Consider the following 19,944-nt stretch of genomic DNA (forward strand, 5'->3'; position numbering starts at 1 on the left):
AGATTTTGGAGGAAAGAGCTTACTTTTTCTATACATTGTCAATGTAGAAAATCCTTTTCAGATGTTTTTCCCATGTGTATACACATACACATGTCACAGTTTACAACTTTCAACTCAGAGGTACAAGACATAGCTTTATTTTCTATAACACCCCTTCTTGCTCCAGAAGCCTCATCCCAGGATCTATGAAGAGAAATTTCATTTGGAATCCAGGGTGGTAGAATAATGTCCCCCCTCAAATAGTAGGAGTCTAGATGCAAAGTTGCTCAGTTTAACAAAGCTTTTCCATTGTTCCCTAAGATAGGGTCATGTTATAGTTCATCTAGAGCTTCCTATTTCCTTAAGTTGTTCATTCACTAAGTCATGTCCAACTCTTTGCAACTCCATGGACTGCAAAAAGCCAGGCTTCCCTGTCCTTCACTATCTCCCAGAGTTTGCTCAAACTCATGTCCATTGAGTCAGTGATGCCATCCAACCATCTCGTCCTCTGTCATCCCCTTCTCTGGCCCTCAATCTTTCCCAGCATCAGGCTCTTTTCTAATGAGTTGCTTCTTCAAATCAGGTAGCCAAAGTATTGGAGTTTCAGCTTCAGCATCAATCCTTCCAATGAATATTCAGGGTTGATTTCCCTTAAGACTGACTGGTTTGATCTCCTTGCTGTCCAAGGGACTCTCAAGAGTCTTCTCCAGCACCACAGTGCAAAAACATCAATTCTTCAGTGCTCAGCCTTCTTTATGGTCCAACTCTCACATCCGTACATGACTACTGGAAAAACTGCAGCTTTGACTGTAGAGACCTTTGTCAGCAAAGCGATATCTCTGCTTTTTAATACACTGTCTAGGTTTGTCATAACTTTTATTCCAAGGAGCAAGCATCTTTCAATTTTGTGGCTGCAGTCAGCATCCAAGGTAATTTGGGAGCCCAAGAAAATAAAATCTGACACTTTTTCCCCATTTTTTGCCATGAAGTGATGGGACTGGATGCCATGATCTTAATGTTAGTAATTTTGAGTTTTGTTTTTTTTTTTATAGTCAACATTTCTTTTTATTTATTTTTTTTGATTCTCTGTTACTTTTTTAAATTTTATTTTATTTTTTAACTTTACAATGTTGTATTGGTTTGTTTTAAGCCAGCTTTTTCACTCTTCTCTTTCACCCTAATCAAGATGCTCTTTAGTTCCTCTTCATTTTCTGCCATATGATACCATAAAGTGGTATAATCTGCATATCTGAGGTTGTTGAGTGGCTATCAATAGACAGTACCTTCTTGTCACTTTAAAATGCTTCTCACTTTTCTCCCAGTTTATAGTTAGGAACTTTTTAATCTGGGAGTATTTGTCTGATCTATTGATTCTTGACAAATGAGAGAAATGCAAATGGAAGGATGTTCAGCAGATTGTTAACAAGGTGCTTTGAGTGCACAAGGAGATAAGAACGGTCCCCCTCAGGACTGACTGTCTAGATTGAGGTCATAATTGAAGGTCATAAATTCTCCTTTAACCTCTCTGGTTGTTATGGTGATAGAAAGGTGCTGACCTGGAAAGGGGTTATGTAATTTTACCATGGGAAAATGAAGATTTCTCTAATATAAGACTTTTGAAAATTATTTTTATTTTTTTATTTAAGTTAGTTGATTTACAGTATTTCAGGTATACAGCAAAGTGATCAGTATATATATTCTTTTTCAGATTTTTTTCCATAATAGTTTATTACAGGAGTATACTCCCTGTGCTATAAGTAGGTCCTTATTTTATATATAATGGTGTGTATCTGTTTAATCCCAAATTCTATCCCACACTTTCCATTTTGGTGAGTCTGTTTCTGTTTTGTATCATTTTTAAGATTCTACATGTAAGTGATATCATATGATATTTGTCTTTGAGTTACTTATGATACTCTGTAGGTCCATTCATGTTGCTACAAATGGCATTATTTCATTCTTTTTTTTAATTAAACCATTTTAAAATATAGGCCTTGGATTCCCTGTCCATCACCAACTCCCGGAGTTCACTCAGACTCATGTCCATCGAATCAGTGATGCCATCCAGCCATCTCATCCTCTGTCGTCCCCTTCTCCTCCTGCCCCCAATCCCTCCCAGCATCAGAGTCTTTTCCAATGAGTCAACTCTTCGCATGAGGTGGCCAGAGTCCTGGAGTTTCAGCTTCAGCATCATTCCTTCCAAAGAAATCCCAGGGCTGATCTCCTTCAGAATGGACTGGTTGGACCTCCTTGCAGTCCAAGGGACTCTCAAGAGTCTTCTCCAACACCTCAGTTCAAAAGCATCAATTCTTCGGTGCTCAGCCTTGTCCACAGTCCAACTCTTACATCCATACATGACCACAGGAAAAACCATAGCCTTGACTAGATGGACCTTTGTTGTCAAAGTAATGTCTCTGCTTTTGAATATGCTATCTAGGTTGGTCATAACTTTTCTTCCAAGGAGTAAGCATCTTTTAATTTCATGGCTGCAGTCACCATCTGCAGTGATTTTGGAGCCCAAAAAAATAAAGTCTGACACTGTTTCCACTGTTTGCCCATCTATTTCCCATGAAGTGTGGGACCAGATGCCATGATCTTCGTTTTCTGAATGTTGAGATTTAAGCCAACTTTTTCACTCTCCACTTTCACTTTCATCAAGAGGCTTTTGAGTTCCTCTTCACTTTCTGCCATCAGGGTGGTGTCATCTGCATATCTGAGGTTATTGATATTTCTCCCGGCCATCTTGATTCCAGCTTGTGTTTCTTCCAGCCCAGCATTTCTCATGATGTACTCTGCATAGAAGTTAAACAAGCAGGGTGACAGTATACAGCCTTGATGTACTCCTTTTCCTATTTGGAACCAGTCTGTTGTTCTTTATGAAACCACAAATGTGACTCCATAGGCCATTTGGATAGCAGGAGAAAGTTATTAATATATTTATGTAAATTTTACTTATGATTAGTCATGATGAATAACATTTTATTACTTGAAATGTATTCTGGCAGTTCTTAGCTTTGTTGGCCACTGGGAAATGCACGCTAACCTGCTTTAAGATTCTGCCAGGAAAGAATGAAGCTATGATACTTTTCTCACTCTATGTTTTTGTTCATTTGCTAAGTCGTGTCCAACTCTTTTTGACCCCATGAGCTGCAGGATGCCAGGCTTCCTTGTCCTTCACTATCTCTCAGAGTCTGCTCAAACTCATGTCCATTGAGTCGGTGCTGCCATCCAACCATTTCATCCTTTGTGGCCCCCTTCTCCTCCTGCCCTCAATCTTTCCCAGGATAAGAAAAACTCTGTATCAATCTGTATCAATATAAGCACATTCCAGTTCTAAGTTTTGAGCTGTGTCTGTATCAAAGCCCAAAACATCATTATGACCATAAGAAGGTGTGCCATTTGCACAAATTATTGGAGGCAACAATAAGTATACTTTTCACCCCAGTGCCACATACGAAGGCTAAAGGTCCCACAAGCACTTATTTAATATGCTGTAAAAAGTCTTTGGATCTCACTTTACAGAGTGTGTGCTATGCTGATGTCTGGATAAATCCCAGGAGCAAGCAATTTACAATATAAATGGTTTTGATCAATGAAAGAGAGAGGCTTCGAGAATTTGGAGCTGTGAATTCCCCAAGCCCTAATATGGGATATGATGAGGTATTAGAAGTTAATTGCAAAACTGTGTTAAACCTGATGTTTTCACATTCCAGATTAAGGAATGGAACAGAAGGCCTCATGACAAATTGAATAGTTTAAAGAGGAAGAATGGTGATGGTGAATGGGATCAGAGAATCCATGTCATGGGAAAACCACTTGAAGGCTTTCGATAGGTTCAGCATACAAAAATGAAGTCCTGGAATAGAGGTATGGATCGGAGAAGGTGAAGGTGAGAGGGTAGCTTTTTTCCCATGTTTGGAGGTTTTACACAAAGAAGAGAGACTCGATTTGTCCTTTGTAACTGTGAGAATTCAAAATGGGAGCAGTGGGAGAACCCAGTTGAGGAAGTAGTGAATTCTTAACTACTTCTGCATATTTTGGGGAAATAAGCAAGCTTGAGAAAGGTAGTTTGACTAGATGATTTCATTTTGACCCCCTTTGTTCATTAATATTTTCTAAAATCACAACTAGAATTAAGGTAAGAAGTTGAAAGTACACTTGCTTAGAGTCAACTGAAGTTACATTTAAGGTTGAAAAATCACTAGCAAATTGAAAAAAAAAAAAATAATAGAATACATCATAGCTCAGAGCTAAACTCTCTACTAAGTAAAAGCTTCCTTAATTTAATAGACAACAAACAAAGGAAAGATAGGTAAAGAACATGAAAAATATATGTGTTTGACTGTATAGGACACTATGGACTGTAGCCTGCCAGGCTCCTCTGTCCATGGGATTCTCCGGGCAAGAATACTAGAGTGGGTTGCCATGCCCTTCTCCAGGGGATCTTCCCAACTCAGAGATTGCACCCATGTTTCTTTTGTCTCCTGTATTGGCAGGCAGGTTTTTTACACTAGCACCACTTAGGAAGCTCATGGAAGATAAATTTATACTAAAAAGAATATCAATAATAGATTATATTTATATAGCACTTACACTAGGCATTAAGTGATAAATTCACCTAATTCTCAAAATATTTCAAGTATTATTATTTTCTCTTATTATACAGATGAATAAAAATTGAGGCACAGAGAATTAAATATACTGTCCAAATCAAATAAATAGCAGATGGTGGAGCAGGTATGTGAATTCAGGAAGTCTTGGCTTTGAAATCTGTCCTCTTAATCATTACTCTCTACCACAGGTTCATAAAACTTTTTCTGTGAGGACAAGATAGTAAATATTTTAGGTCTTCTGGCGACAAAGTGCCTGTCAAAACTATTTAGCTTTGCTGTCATAGTGAGAAAGCAGCCAGAGATATTATGTAAAAGAATGGATGTGGCTGTGTTCCAATAAAACTTTATTTATGGACAAAGAAATTTGAATTTCATGGAATTTCCATGTGTCATGAAATATTATTCTTCTTTGGATATTTTTACCAATGATGCAAAAATGTAAAAACATTCTTATTTGCGAAACATACAACAAGAGAGGCTACTAGGCTAAGTTTGGCACATTGGCTGATTCTGGCCCATAGCCTATAATTGGCTGACCCCGTTTCTCTTCTGCCACTCCATAGCATGCATATAAATGATCAGTAAACACATGGAAATATGACCAGTTCATTAGAATAAAAAGTGTCAACAAAAAACAAGACATAATGAAATACTCATCAAATTGAAATAGATTAAGGTAGGGGCAGTAACTAGTGTAAGCTTTCTGGTTGGAGCAAGGAGCACTTTGACAATATAATGAAAATTGTGAATGTGTATACACTTTGACCTAACAGTTTCACCTCTATACATTATCCCAAGAAGGGATTAGTCAGGTGTACAAAGATGTGTATAAAAATATGTTTTGTGGATCTTTGTTTATAATAGAGAAAAACCAAGAAGAGGACACATCCTAAATGGCTTGAGGACAATCATCTCTTCCTCAACAGATATATTTGTAGCAATGCTACAAATGAGCTATCCTGCTCATTAGTAACTAAACTGATTTTCTCATTTGCCTGGATTCATGGAAAGAGACATTATAGAATCCAAGAGCCAGAAGGGATTTCAGGGGTCACTTAGTAAAATTTATAATCCTAGGCAATAATTGCATTTAAGACATCCTCTAAAAGCACATTTAATTGAATGATTTTAGTGATTGGAAACCCCCTTTTTCCAAAAAAATAAATCCTTACAACCCACCTTTATTCTTTAAATAAGGGCAGATTAATTTTTTTTTTTTTACCATTACCTGTAAATATCATTTTAACTCATTTATATAACCTAGAAACAAACAACATAAAAAATTAGATGGACAGGATACAATTTAAAAATTCCCATCTCAAACCTTCCTTACGGGGAAAGAACATAATAAATTTATTTTTCATTAGATTATTTGAAAACTAAAAAAACTCAAATCTGGTGTCCTGAGTTCAAATAATGAAAAATTTCCAGTGTACATTGTTACATGTAAATGGATTTAAAATGCATCATTCTCTCTTGTTAGTTCATCTTGCATTACACCTGAGCATCTTCAGGGCTCCAAACATTGTATAGAGAGCTTTTTTTAATTAAGTTTTTCATGAAGATATTTTCCCTTATTATCTTATAAAAGTTTTATAGTTTGGACTTTAACATTTATTTTTTCTATTTTTTAAATTTAAATATATTTTAAAAAATTCTTACAGTGTTGTGTTGGTTTCTGCCGTACAGCAACATGAATCAGCCATAAGTATACATATATCCCCTCCCTTTTGAATCTCCCTCCCACTCACCCACGCTGACCCCCACACACATCCCAGAGAACTATTTTTAAGTGATCTACTGTGCATTAGATAAACAATGGCTTTGGAGGACAGTCTGATTTTCACCATGAAATTTGAAAGATAGGAACTGAAAGTGTAGTCATTTGAAATGTTATCTGGAATCTCTTAACACTTGAGCAAGGTAAAAACTCCGAGAGCAAGCAAAAACCCACTTTAACTAATCCTAATAAAAAATAAAAGTATTTATCTTTGGCAGATACAGAAAGCATTATACTAAGTTTCACAAGGATTTTTTACAATGACTCAATTATGTAATTATATGTTATAGCTGATTACATGCACTTACACTAATTATGTAATAAAGCATAATTACACTAATTACATAAACAGATGATCAACTAAAAATCAATTTTATCCTAGACCACAAGGATATGCTTAGATAACAAAGGTAAGAGACTATTTTTGTGGAACTATCAGTTCAGAATAGCCTTTAATATTCTGTGTTCATCAACATTATAGGGGCTTAGTGTATAACTTTTTCTGGCCTTTCCAAACCTATTGATCCTATTCTAACTTTTGAAATTCTGGGCCTTTTGGTAGCAGCCAAGAAGGTGCTCTGTATTCAGATATGCATTCAAAATAAAATGAGCAGAGAATTTGCATGAAATCTTGCTGTGAAGAATGGGCCTAAGTCAGGAAAGGAACCTCAGATGTACTCAGCTTTATGAAAGCACTGTCTTCTTGAAAAGTTACACAGAAATTTATTTTCCTTAAGGACAAAATGACTTTGAAATAATATTCCTGGTTGATTTTCAATTGGCAATGCTGCCCATTACTCTGTTCCATGAGACGAACTTACAGAGGATAAGACAGTCATATGCTTTCCAGTTTAAAATTTCTCTGTAAAGAAATAGATAAATATGCTAAACAGGACTTGATATTTAAGAAAACCTGCAACAAACATTTTCATAAAGTGATTAAACTCTCAGTGATCTCAGCCTTTCTTAATGTAAGGATACATGTAAAAGGTTAAAATCAGAGGTTCATGTTTATGTGACAAAAATAAATAGTAGTAAAGTCTTTGCCAGATTAGGCCCCTTTTCCAGCAAGACCATTGCAGCCTGAAGAGAAAAAAACATGTTCAAGCTTCATACTCATCAATCATGCTATCAAAAATGCCAGATCTGTCATAGGTCTTTTGTTAAGAATAAAACTCTTTCAGTAACTTCCCTGGTGGTTCTGTGGTTAGGACTCCATGCTTTCACTCAAGGAGCACAAAATAGATCCCTAGATACCCAGTCAGAGAACTAAGGTCCCCATATGCCATGAGGCGTGGCCAAAAAAAAAAAAAAAAAAGAATAAAACTTTACCCCTATATTTAGTAGTTTTGCTAAAGACAGATTCCCTAACGTAAAAATTACAGGGTCAAAGACATCTTAAGGCTCTTGATCCATATATTGCAAAATTGTTCTCCAAAGAGGTTATATTAATATCAATTTCCACTGTCATTAGCAATCATGAGATCATCAGGGAGATACTCCCCTGACTATCAGCAGTTTTCCAGATACGTGTGGTTCCCTTTTTCCCTTTAGTCTCTCAAGAACCAAGTGATCGTTGTTCTCTTCAGAACTTAACCTGGCTCCACTTTGTGTTCAGTGCCCTTCCCTTTGGTCCATATTGAAAGATTAGGTTTTTAAACTGAAGAGTAGTTGGTCTACAATGTTGTGTTAACTTCTGCTGTACAGCAAAGTGATTCAGTTATATGTTCATGTGTACCTGCTAAGTTGCTTCAGTATTGTTTGACTCTTTACAATGCTATGGATTATAGCCTTTCAGGCTCCTCTGTACATAGGATTCTCCAGGCAAGAATACATGTCCTCCTCTAGGAAATCTTCCTGACCCAGGGATCGAACCTGTGTCTCTATGTCTCCTTTACCACTATTGCCACTTTACCACTATTCAGTTATATATGTATAACTGAATCAGGAGCTTCCCAGGTGGCAATTACACACACACATATATATACATACATATGCATATACGTATATGTATACTTATACATATAAAATATATGTGAACCGTGAACTCCCAGTTGTTCAAGCTGGTTTTAGAAGAGGCAGAGGAACCAGAGACCAAATTGCCAACATCCGCTGGATCATGAAAAAAGCAAGAGATTTCCAGAAAAACATCTATTTCTGCTTTATTGACTTTGACTGTGTGGATCACAATAAACTGTGGAAAATTCTGAAAGAGATGGGAATCCCAGACCACCTGACCTGCCTCTTAAGACACCTATATGCAGGTCAGGAAGCAACAGTTAGAACTGAACATGGAACAACAGACTGGTTCCAAATAGGAAAAGGAGTACATCAAGGCTGTATATTGTCACCCTGCTTATTTAAATTATATGCAGAGTACATCACGAGAAATGCTGGGCTGGAAGAAGCACAAGCTGGAATCAAGATTGCTGGGAGAAATATCAATAACCTCAGATATGCAGATGACACCACCCTTATGGCAGAAAGTGAAGAGGAACTAAAAAGCCTCTTGATGAAAGTGAAAGTGGAGAGTGAAAAAGTTGGCTTAAAACTCAACATTCAGAAAACAAAGATCATGGCATCTGGTCCCATCACTTCATGGGAAATAGATGGGGAAACAGTGGAAACAGTGGCAGACTTTATTTTTCTGGGCTCCAAAATCACTGCAGATGGTGACTGCAGCCATGAAATTAAAAAACGCTTACTCCTTGGAAGGAAACTTATGACCAACCTAGATAGCATATTCAAAAGCAGAGACATTACTTTGCCAACAAAGGTCCGTCTAGTCAAGGCTATGGTTTTTCCAGTGGTCATGTATGGATGTGAGAGTTGGACTGTGGAGAAGGCTGAGCACCGAAGAATTGATGCTTTTGAACTGAGGTGTTGGAGAAGACTCTTGAGAGTCCCTTGGACTGCAAGGAGATCCAACCAGTCCATTCTGAAGGAGATCAGCCCTGGGATTTCTTTGGAAGGAATGATGCTAAAGCTGAAACTCCAGGACTTTGGCCACCTCATGCGAAGAGTTGACTCATTGGAAAAGACTCTGATGCTGGGAGGGATTGGGGGCAGGAGGAGAAGGGGACGACAGATGAGATGGCTGGATGGTATCACTGACTTGATGAACGTGAGTCTGAGTGAACTCCGGGAGTTGGTGATGGACAGAGAGGCCTGGCGTGCTGGGATTCATGGGGTTGCAAAGAGTTGAATACAACTGAGTGACTGAACTGACTGACTGACTGATATAAAACTGAATTCCAATTATACATGTATATTTCTATATGTATATATATACATATTATTTTTTATATTCTTTTCTATTATGATTTATCTCAGGATATTGAATATAGTTCCCTGTGCTATATTATAGCATCTTGCTGTTTATTCATTCTAAACATAATAATTTGGGCTTCACTGGTGGCTTAGTGGTAAAGAATCCACCTGCCAATGCAGGAGATGTGGGTTTGATCCTTGGGTCAGGAAGGTCCCCTGGAAAAGGAAATGGCAACCTACTTCAGTATTCTTGCCTGGGAAACCCAATGGAGAGAGGAGCTTGACGGGCTACAGTCAATGGGTGTCGCAAAAGAGCTGGACACAACTTAGAGACCAAACAACAACAAAACATAGTAGTTTGCATCTACTAACCCCAAACTCTCAGTCCATCTCTTCCCCATACTCTCTCCTCCTTGGCAACCACAAGTCTGTTCTCTATGTCTGTGAGTTTGAATGTTTTTTGAAGCCGTTCCTAGCAGAGGGGTTAGACACTTTGGACTTGCCAATAATTCTCACTTCATTAATCCATTTTGCCTCCCAGGACTGACTGTACTCAAAAAGCCCAGGAGGTGTGTGGTCCTCTAAAGAAGAAAAAGAAGAAAGAAGATTTGTTGGCTTAGTCAGTAGTCTCTGGGCTACTCCTGAAGTTGATCTTGTGGGCATGGCTCTTCGATTTAGAATCCTCCTGTGGCATATGCTGCTGCTGCTAAGTCACGTCAGTCATGTCCGATTCTTTGCAACCCCATAGACAGCAGCCCACCAGGCTCCCCCATCCCTGGGATTCTCCAGGCAAGAACACTGGAGTGGGTTGCCAGCGCTTCTCTGGCTGTGACATATGATTTTAGGCTTATCATTTGGACCATAGTTTAGTTGATTTTGATACACTTAGATTCAAGCAGACTGACAATTGTTTACACCCTCACCTACATTCTTTATCCTGTTCTCATGCCCAAATCCAGACTACTGTCTAATGTTCCATGTTACTTACCCTATGAAGTGGTGTGATATAGGAGGAAAACATACTGAGTTCTAAACTTGATTCTGTACAAATGAGCTGTATGGCTTCAGGAGAGTTCTTCACATTTCTTTATCTGAAAGTAGATATAATGTTACTTGTCTTGATTTTGTGAGGATAAAGTGACAGAGACAGTATGATTATGAAAATAACAATAAGCACAGTAATGATAATATTAAGAACTGTGCATATTAATATTAATATGCACTTCAATTACATTTCACAGAAGAAACTCAAAGAAGTTAAGTGACTTTCCCAATCAGAGCCCATGTGAACAACTATATCAAAAAATATAATATGAAGTAGAACAGGACATGATTGAGTGCAGAGAATAAATATGTTCTAGAGTACAAAATCTGTTAGAAATCTCCATATGTTGGGCAGTGTGGGATTCCTTTGAATGAAGCTTCAAACCTTAAAAACTATGAGTCATGGAAGGGAGGTTGCCCAAGACAGCAGAAGAAAGCCAGATGCTCTTATGGTGATGAGGAAGCTAGTGCTGGGCTCTGGTACTGAATGAAGGGCAGTTCAGGCAAACTAGAACTATTGGGCTTACTTCAGGATGGTGGTGAGGAGAAAGTGAGAAAGGAAATCAAGAATATCCTAACAACAGTGACTTCTGGTGATTGAATCCGTTCAGTTCAGTCACTCAGTCATGTCTGACAATTTGTGACCCCATGGACTGCAACATGCCAGGCTTCCCTGTCCATCACCAGTTCCCGGACCTTGCTCAAACTCATGTCCATTGAGTCAGTGATGCCATCCAACAATCTCATCCTCTGTTGTCCCCTTCTGCTCCTGCCTTCGATCTTTTCCAGCATCAGGGTCTTTTCCAAAGAGTCGGTTGTTTGCATTAGGTGACCAAAGTATTGGAGCTTCAGCTTCAGCATCAGTCCTTCCAATGAATATTCAGGACTGATTTCCTTTAGGACTGACTGGTTGGATCTCCTTGCAGTCCAAGGGTCTCTCAAGATGAAAAATACTTACTATGAAATAGGCACTGTGTTGAATACTTAGTATATGTGAATTTTGTTTAAACTGTGGATTTTGATTCAATAAGTGGGGAGGGGCATTTCTAACATACTCCCAGGTGATGCTGATGCTGCTGATCTGTGGACTACACTTAGTCCTCAAAAAAAAAAACGTTGTGCGGAGGAGGAAATTGAGCTAGGGAAAGGTCAATTTGCCCCATTGTTATACAGTGGCAGAGTGAATATTCGAACCCTATCTCATCCTTATAACCAAAACACTACTGCTCCTCATTTATACTTGGAAGAAGACAGTGCCTTTACACTTAGACAGTTTTCCATACTTCTTTAAAGGGTCAGTTCACTGAACCTACAGGTGATCTTCCTACAGTAGTTGTCACCAGGAAAGTCTGGGTAGGATTTGGTTGGTCTTTGTGTTGGCCTGTCCTGGATATAAACGGTCAGAAAACTTCATCTGTAGTTGATTAACAATCCAGACTGAGAAGTCAAGGAAGTAGTGGAGGTAGATTTTCCTCTCAACTCGGGTATTGGCCTTTGGCAGAACCCCCACTTGGAACCATGGCCTTGGGCAAAGTCCAGCTGGGCTAATATTCAATTAGGGAGAGAAAAAGCCCATTGGGTTCACCAGACTTGAAAGGCCAGCAAATGAATGCTGCCTGTATGGAAACCTGGCATGGTTTAGTTATCCACCTTAAAGTAACTTTTGATTTTCCTTCAACCTAAAGGAATGATGGCATCTCTCAGATTTAAGAAAAAAAATGGCTAAAACAGATTTGAAAGGGAAGAAAATCATCTACATTGGCCAAGTGTTTCATAAGAGAAGGAGAGAAAAAAGTGTTAGTGCTGCAAGAGAACTTAGAGATCAACTATTTCTTTTTCTAATTAAAAAAAATTTAAATTGAAGTATAGTTAATTTACAGTGTTGTGTTAATTTCTAGTATACAGCAAAATGATTCAGTTTGCATATATATATGTATATATATATATATATATTCTTTTCCAGATTCTTTTCCATTATAGTTTTTATAGAATATTGAATATGGTTCCCTGTGCTATGCATTAGGTCCTTGTTATCTATTTTATATATAGTAGTTTTTTATCTGCTAACCCTAAACTCCTAATTTATCCCTCCCACCCCCTTTTTCCCTTTTGGGAACCATAAACTTGTTTTCTATGTCCATGAGTCTGTTTCTATTTTGTATCATGTTTGAAGATTCCACATATAAGTGATATCATACGCTGTTTGTAGGTCTGACTTACTTCACTCAATATGATCATCTCTAGGTCCATCCATGTTGCTGCCAATGGTATTATTTCAAGATCAACTATTCCAAATCCTTTCTATTGGGCCAAAGAAAAAGGAGGCTAACACATTGCCTAAGTTCTCACACACAGAGCTAGTTAAAGTACAGCCCAGGCTATAAACTCAGAATTCCTGACTCCAAAGCCGGGGCTCTTTTTTGATAGAGGTCTATGCAAAACTGGTTTAATGACTCTACTACTTTGAAATCAATTGACTGTATTATCTTTTAGATATTTGACATATGTCCTCAAGTTTTTGAATTGTGTAAATGTATCTTCATTCATTAGATGTATTACTTTTATTTATATTTTTGGCAGTTTGATATTTTCCCACTTTTTAATGTCTTTCCTTGTCCCAGAGAGAATATGAGATGACTTGTAACAACAATATAATAAATGGGAAAAATACAAACTGCAAGCATTATGTGTTATAATAAAGTCAAAACGTGAACTCAGATTTCTTCACTCCCTAACTACATTAAAAAAAAATGTGGTCCAAGAAGCATCAGCCTCAGCCTCACATGGGAGCTTTTCAGAAATGTGCAAACTCAGACTCTACTTCAGACCTTCTGTATTAGAATCTGTGCTTTGACAATTTCCCCCAAGTGATTTGCATGCATAGCAAAGTTGGAGATGCACGGCTTTATAGCATGCCATAGTTTGTTGCTTAATGTGTCTCTAAGTTTCCTCATGGCACATATGTGCCACTATTGCTATAATTCCAATCATGTTATACCTCAATCATGAGATATAACAGGAGTGTGTAGGTAAGGGATCATTTTGTGTACAGCGTACCTTACCACTTTTGCAATCCTGAAGATGAGTAAAACTGCTGCAACAACTATAGCTAAGTGCAAATTAGATTTATTGACACATTTCTACTTTTGTTTCATTATTAAGTCAAAGAAGATGAATTTTCCCCAAAATTTGCGAGATTAAAAGGCAATTTAGTTAAGAGGACTCTGTACTTGTAAATATCTAATAACAAAAGCAATTTTCTCTCTTGTTTATAAGAAACTCGAATAATATGCCAGTTTATTCCTTTAGGTGGTATCTATCAAATAAGTGATCCCCAAAACACATTTTGCTCTCTTAACGTCAATTCTCAGTTTTCCAATAGCCAATTATTTGGCAAGTAGTTTTGCTCCTCTCTTTGTTAGCTCTTTTATCAGAAGATAACCATGTGAAAAAAAGAAAACCGAAGGATTTGGTCAAATATTTGTTAAGGGAGGTTGAAATCTTGTCCAAATAAACCTTGTCTTTTCTTTCAACCATGCTCCATTCTTGCAAGAATAAGAGTTTACTCTAACATTGCAGAGTTAGTGTTGGATTAATTAACTCATACCATCATGCAATGGAGGCCAGTGTTGTGCGTTCTATTCTTGTTAGACCAATTAAGTTTATTGCTTTTCTCAACAGCCATATTCTATTTATCATGAAGAGATTGAATCTGGAAGTGTGGGTGAATAGGTGTAGATTCATCACATTACTGTATTCACAAGCTTTGTTTCTGTTGCATTGGTAGCATCATTCCAGTATATAAAGGATGGTACTTAGGATGTGTATGAGAGAGAGATCTTTCATAAAACTGTCCCATTAGTAACTTTGCTACACTTCCTGGTTTATATTTAATGTTCTAAACACAAAAATATCTTCTCTTTTTGATCTGGTGTAGAGACAAAAAGATAATGCTTACTACCAGAGTTTGGAAGAATAAGGTCACAGAAGAACACTGAGTAATAACTAACCTCAAATGTGAACCATTGTACAACTTCTGGATGGTAAAGGCCTTTGTCAATGTACCCCTTCATAAGAACAACAAAAACACTGGCAAAATTATCAAAATTAAACTTTTCAAAATTAATTCTGGAGATTAACCAATATCTTTCAACAATCTGAGAATCATTTAAGACAAACTGCTGAATGTTGGTAGGAAAAACAGGTTTTATGGTCTTATAATAAAATCTGCTCCTCATCTCCCTTTTTCAGCTCTGCAGTCAGAAGTTTCACAATATTCTATACAGTCCATGGAATTCTCCAGGCCAGAATACTGGGGTGGGTAGCCTTTCCCTCCTCCAGGTGATCTTCCCAACCCAGGAATCGAACCCAGGTCTCCTGCATTGCAGGTAGATTCGTTACCAGCTGAGACACAAGGGAAGCCCAAGAGTACTGGAGTGGGTAGCCTATCCCTTCTCCAGTGGATTTTCCCAATCCAGGAATCAAACTGGGGTCTCCTGCATTGCAGGTGGATTCCTTACCAACTGAGCCACAAGGGAAGCCCCTCACAAATATTGGTCCTATGAAAATCAGCTCCCTTGCAGTTATAGAAAGGAGCAGATTGTATATAAATTTCCTCAAAAATTTCCCATTCCTGGAGCATTCCTATTTCTAGAGCTTTGACACTGTTTGACCTGTTTCATAGCTCCCTAGAAAAATCCCACTCCAAACCTGTTATCATTATTAGAATCTGACTCAGCACTTGCTTTGCAAAACAGCCCTGTCCCCAGGTCATTTGTCAAAAACAATCAGTGGCAATTGTTTAACACCTTAGTTGCTTGAGGCAGCAATAACAGTTGGAGCCAAAAAGAGGCTAACCAAGAAGCTAAAAAAAAACAATGATGTGGGGGGAAAAAAGACAAATATAGGGGAATTTGAAAAGCTCTGAAATGTTCCCAGGCAATCTAAAAGGCCCTGTGCATGTGCAGAGTTGTGTGTATGCTCAGGAAATACCTGAGAGAAAGCCAGTCCTTCATCTCTGGCTGGCCTTGAGGCTTTATACAAGCAGGCTATGCAGATGTAAACTACCTGGCTGAGTGTTGCAGACATGCTCCAACCTGCACAGAACGTTCCCCTTGGTAAAGACTGGGAGATACACTGGATCCAAGTTTTTAAGGAAATCTTAGCTCAATCATTAGCTTACCAGTAACCTGTGCAATGTGCTCAGTTTCTCAGTCATATCTGACTCTTTGCATCCCCACGGACTATAATCCACTAGGCTCCACTGTCCATGGAATTTTCCAAGCAAGAATACTGGAGTGGGTTGCCATTTCCTACTTTAGGGGATCTTCCTGAACCAGGGATCAAACCCTCATCTCCTGAGTCTCCTGCATTGGCCGACAACTTCTTTACGTATGTGCCACCTGGGAAGCCCCAACCAATAACCTAGCAAGGCAAAATTCACATTGGCCGCACACTCACATTCAGCAAGAAATACAGACTTTACAGAATTAGCCCAGAAAAGTCATTAAACAAGGAGAAGCAAAAGTAACAAAAAAAGAATAGTTAATAACAAATCATAAGAAAGTGAGATCTGATTTCAAGAGTTGCCACATTATCTAAAAGGCCTGCTGCTGCTGCTGCTGCTAAGTCCCTTCAGTCATGTCCGACTCTGTGCAACCCCATAGACGGCAGCCCACCAGGCTTCCCTGTCCCTGGGATTCTCCAGGCAAGAACACTGGAGTGGGTTGCCATTTCCTTCTCCAATGCATGAAAGTGAAAAGTGAAAGTGAAGCCACTCAGTCGTGTCCGACTCCCAGCGACCCCATGGACTGCAGCCTACCAGGCTCCTCCATCCACGGAATTTTCCAGGCAAGAGTACTGGAGTGGGGTGCCATTGCCTTCTCCGATCTAAAAGGCCTAGTTTTCAACAAAGAATTATGAGATACACATAGAAACTGGAAGATAGGTTCATACACAGGAAAAAAAAAAAAAAAAAAGCAGTTAGTAGAAATTATTCCTGAGGGGGCCCAGATGTTGACCTTTCTATACAAAGACTTTAAATCATTTACTATGAATATATTCAAAGAACTAAAATAAATCATGTCTAAATAATTAAACCAAGTAAGATAATGATGTTTCAACAAAGGGATAATATTAGTAGAAATTATTTTAAAAAGAAGCTAAATAGAAATTCTAGAGTTGAAAAGTGAAATATTTGAAATAAGAAATGTACAAGAGAGATTACACTCTCACCAACACTTATCTTTTGTCATCTTGATAACAGTCATCCTAACAGGTATAAGGTAACATTGCATTGATGTTTAAATTTGCATTTCCCTAGGGAAATGCAGTGAGCACCTTTTCATATACCCATTGGCCATGTGTATATATTCTTTGGAAAGATGTCTATTCAACTTTTTGTACTTAGATCCTGAATGAATTTCTTATCTATTTTGTATATTAACCCCTTATGATATTTGTGAGTTGCCCTGTACCAAATCCAAATAAAAACATCACAAGAAAAATATAGCCCAATATTTCCTGTGAATATAGTTGTAAAAACCCTCAACAAAATACCAACAAACTAAATTCAGCAACATATTAAGTATATTATACATCATGAGAAAGTGAGATTTATCCCAGGATCCAAGGGTGGCTCAATATACAAAAATAAAATAATATGCTGCATTAACAAAATGAAGGAAACAAATCACATGATCATCTCAAAATTGATACAGAAAAGGCATCTGAGAAATCTAACATTTTCATTATAAAAATCAAATTAGGAATTGAAAGGAACTTCCTTAGTATAATAAAGGATAATGTATGAAAAACCCATGGCTGATACTGTACTGAATGGTGAAAACTAAAAATTTTTCTTCTAAGATCAGGAAGAAGAGAATCAACTCCTTTCACCACTTCTATTCAACATTGTACTGTAACTAGAGCAATTAGGCAATAAAAACCTAAAGGTATCCAAATTGGAAAGGAAGAATTAAAATTATCTCTATTTACAGATGGTATGATCTCATATATAGCAATACAAAAAAATCTGCACACATCAAAGAAACACTTATGGCTAATAAATGAACACAGCATATTTGCAGAATGTAAGATCGACATGGAGCTTCCCTGGCAGCTCATGTGGTAAAGAATCTGCCTGCATTATAAGAGACCCTGGCTTGATTCCTAGGTCAGGAAGATCCCCTGGAGAAGGGATAGGCTACCCACTCCAGTATTCTTGGGCTTCTCTGGTAGCTCAGTCAGTAAAGAATCCACCTGCAATGAGGGAGACCTGGGTTCAATCCCTGGGTTGGGAAGATCCCCTGGAGGGGCAAGCCACTCCAGTATTCTTGACTGGATAATCCCGATGGACAGAGGAGCCTGGTAGGCCGCAGTCCATGGGGTTACAAAGAGTCAGACATGACTGAGCAACTAAGCACACACACACAAGATCAACGTGCACAAAAAATAGCTTTCTTTCTATACACTAGCAACAAACATTCCAGACAGGAAATTGAGAAGGAACTTCATTTAAATTAGCATCAAAAGAATAAAATACTGGGGATAAATTGAACCAGGGAAGTATAAGATTTGTTTACTGAAGACTACAAAACATTGCTGAAAGAAATTAGAGAAGGCCTAAACAAATGGAAAGTCTTGTATTTTCATTTATTCAAAGATTTAATATTGTTAAGATGGCAGCACTACCCAAGATGATCTATAGATTTAATGCAATCCCTATCAAATTCTCATTAGTAATTTTTGCAGAAATGAATAAGCTGATCATACATTAATAAGGGATTACAAGAAATACAGAATAGACAAGAAATAATCTCAAAAAAGAGAAACAATTTTGGAGGACTCACACTTACTGTTTTCAAAAATTGCTCCAAATCTACAGTAATCATACAAGTGTGGTACTGGCACAATAGACATATGGATACAATGGAGTAGAACTGAGAGTCCAGAAATAAACCCATACATCTACTTTCAATTGATTTTCAACAAAGAGACCAAGACCATTTAATGGGGAGAATAGTCTTTTCAACAAATAGAGTAGGGATGGCTTGATATCCACAAGCAAAGAGAGAAGTTGATCCCTATCTTATACCATATACAAATACAAAATGGATCAAGAATCTAAATGTAAAAACTAAAACTATAAAATTCTTAAAAGAAAACATAAGGATGAATATTCATATCTTTTGATTTCATAATCATTTCTTATATACTTATATTTCCCATCACTTCATGGGAAATAGATGGGGAAACAGTGGAAACAGTGTCAGACTCTATTTTTCTGGGCTCCAAAATCACTGCAGATGGTGACTGCAGCCATGAAATTAAAAGACGCTTACTCCTTGGAAGGAAAGTTATGACCAAGCTAGATAGCATAGTCAAGGCAGAGACATTACTTTGCCAACAAAGGTTCGTCTAGTCAAGGCTATGGTTTTTCCTGTGGTCATGTATGGATGTGAGAGTTGAACTGTGAAGAAGGCTGAGTGCTGAAGAATTGGTGCTTTTGAACTGTGGTGTTGGAGAAGACTCCTGAGAGTCCCTTGGACTGCAAGGAGATCCAACCAGTCCATTCTGAAGGAGATCAGCCCTGGGATTTCTTTGGAAGGACTGATGCTAAAGCTGAAACTCCAGTACTTTGGCCACCTCATGCGAAGACTTGACTCATTGGAAAAGACTCTGATGCTGGGAGGGATTGGGGGCAAGAGGAGAAGGGGACGAAAGAGGATGAGATGGCTAGATGGCATCACTGACTCGATGGGCGTGAGTCTGAGTGAACTCCAGGAGTTGGTGATGGACAGGGAGGCCTGGCGTGCTGCGATTCATGGGGTCGTAAAGAGTCAGACACGACTGAGCGACTGATCTGATCTGATCTGATCTTATATACTATGACAAAAGCACAAGCAACAAAAAGGGAAAAAAAAGAAAAATTGGACTTCAAAAAAAATTGTGCTGCAATTGTCTATTACAAAAGACCACCTACAGAACAAAAGAAAAGATCTGCAAATAATATTTCTGGTATAGACTGATTACATAGAACATAATAATGACCTCTAAAAACAAAAAGACAATCCAATTAAACAATGAACAAAGTACTTGAGTAGACATTTCTTCAAAGAAAATATACAAAGGTCAAAAAAATCACCCAAAAAGATGCTCAACCTCAATAGTCATTAGGGAAATACAAGTCAAAACCATGAGATATCATTTTATATCCAGCAAGATGGCTATAATAAACAAAGTTGAATGTAACAAGTG

This window comes from Bos indicus, chromosome X (assembly GCF_029378745.1).
Source record: "Bos indicus isolate NIAB-ARS_2022 breed Sahiwal x Tharparkar chromosome X, NIAB-ARS_B.indTharparkar_mat_pri_1.0, whole genome shotgun sequence".
Classification (NCBI taxonomy): Eukaryota; Metazoa; Chordata; class Mammalia; order Artiodactyla; family Bovidae; genus Bos; species Bos indicus.